Source organism: Leguminivora glycinivorella, chromosome 4 (assembly GCF_023078275.1).
Source record: "Leguminivora glycinivorella isolate SPB_JAAS2020 chromosome 4, LegGlyc_1.1, whole genome shotgun sequence".
NCBI lineage: Eukaryota > Metazoa > Arthropoda > Insecta > Lepidoptera > Tortricidae > Leguminivora > Leguminivora glycinivorella.
The window spans coordinates 20,388,995-20,391,055 of NC_062974.1; the positions used below are offsets into that span (position 1 = coordinate 20,388,995).

General features: G+C 39.6%; 1 long non-coding RNA gene across 1 annotated transcript; it reads right to left on the reverse strand.

Annotated features, from left to right (window-relative positions):
* Positions 1-682: 682 nt before the first annotated feature.
* LOC125225612 lies at positions 683-1,739 on the reverse strand. The gene is made up of 3 exons (XR_007176999.1): positions 1,688-1,739; positions 1,184-1,295; positions 683-838 (listed from the first exon to the last, which is right to left on the reverse strand). It is a non-coding gene; the product is annotated as an uncharacterized LOC125225612 (long non-coding RNA).
* Between the last annotated feature and the right edge of the window lie 322 nt (positions 1,740-2,061).

Here is a 2,061-nt window from a genome sequence, read left to right on the forward strand (position 1 = left end):
TTGCTGCCTATTTCATAAAAAAAAAAAAAAAAAAAATACGCGATTTAATTCGTTTCCATAGTTTTATTTCATGAGTAACTATCGCGGTAACCGAAGACGATATTAGTAAAGATAGTTTAAAAATGTTTTCGTGATACTGATAACCAGCTTAATTCAGATTATTAGCCTTATTTAACGCTTAGCTTCTCGTGTCAAAAGCTCTATTGTTCATGAATAAAGTCCTAATGACTATGACAAACTGTGGCCTACATGCCAATAGCGCTACTAGTAAATGACGAATATAAACCTTATCTGTCAGCAGGACAATTGTATTGTTTTGATAGCGACCGCCATAGCCATTTTAGAGATTATTGGCATGGTCACACCTCGGACACTGGCGATCAAATATATGAAAGAGGCGCGTTCCTAGCACACAGTCTAAGCTCGTGTAGGTGAACGCGTACCATGCTTGTATGAGTGACATATGACAGGTCGACTGATCGCGTTTTTGACAGGCGGTAACTGTCAGGTAACCGAGAGGGGGTGGGCGGCGATTTCAGCGGGGAGCGGGAGTGGCCATACTGTACGATAGTACTCTTTATTATACTGTGGCATGGTGGTCACGACGGCATACGACCACTGTGGTTCTTGGCGTTCAAAGTTAAAAATATATGATACAATTTTTTTTTCCATCTAACTAAAATCGATACCAAATTGTTATCGTATTTTTGTACCATCCATATCCTGCTTCAAATTAGGAGGGCAAGCGCTGTCAGCTACAGCGTGCAAAGCCTTCACGAACACTGGAGCGGCTTCGGGATCCGGGGTGATGCTGCATAGCCCTGGCGCTGATTTTAGTCTGAATTAAGTTTTTCCGGAAAATTTCATTTTTGCCACAAGATTTTATCACCGACGGTGCTTTTCTTTCAACAGTCATCTACAGCTCTCAGAAACGTTTAAAAAAACCCTTACTCGATGCGGATACGACATTTCATTACAGAGTTCCTATTACCTTTCTGCTTCATCATCAGATCAGCTCAATTGGAAACCGGGAAGTGGGTCAAATTTAACTTGAAAGATTTGATTAGACAGACAATGGTACTTAATTAATAACAATAAATTTACACGAAATTACAGTCTGATCGAGTATGTTTTTCCATATTTATGTGTAATCAATAATCGGCGATTTTAAAAAGATACTAACACATATGCAGCGATGAAATTGGTTTTTAAGACATCGTATTGTGGTGTGAACTCCTGAGACCCTTCAGCTTCCAGCTTCTTAATCAATATGTCAAATGCAGGTCCTCGTTCCACTGTCAATTTAGTTGAACAAGTGAGAATTATATTTTATCAATGGCTTTATAATAATAAAATAAATAATTAAGACTATATACGTCCCACTGCTGGGCACAGGCCTCTTCTCACGCGTGAGAGGGCTCGGGCTATAGTCCCAACGCTAGACCAATGCGGATTGGGGACTTTACATACACCTACGAATTTTTTCGCAGATGTTGCAAGTTTCCTCAAGATGATTTCCTTCACCGAAAAGCTAGTGTAGTAAATATCAAATTATATTCCGTACATAAGTTCCGAAAAACTCATTGATACGAACCAGGATTTGAACCCGCGACCTCCGTATTGAAAGCCCTTAGGTTAGGCCCCAATTAATGGCCTTATAACTTTATAATATGAAGCAACGACTCACCCTCATCCACAGCGTTCTGTGAAAGATATTTGGAAGAAATATCCAATGTTTCTGAAAACGTAAATGATTTTTTTTATTTCTATGTGCTATAAATAATTATAATAGGTACTCAAATTTTAACGCTTTCATTAAATTTTCCAGAACTTAATTTTTTTCGGAAAGTTTCCGCCACTTGCACATTAGTAAACAGGAATGCAGTGAAACTTGCCAGCCATATCCGTTTTCAGCTCATCAGGAGTAGCCGCCTTCACCAAATCAGTCAACTTCGCATGAACCTCCTGAGATAGATGGGGATCGTCATGGTCCGTTTCCATTCCTCTAGACTTCTCAAGTCTGGAATTAATTATGACATGCTGAAGCGGCGGCGGCTCGAA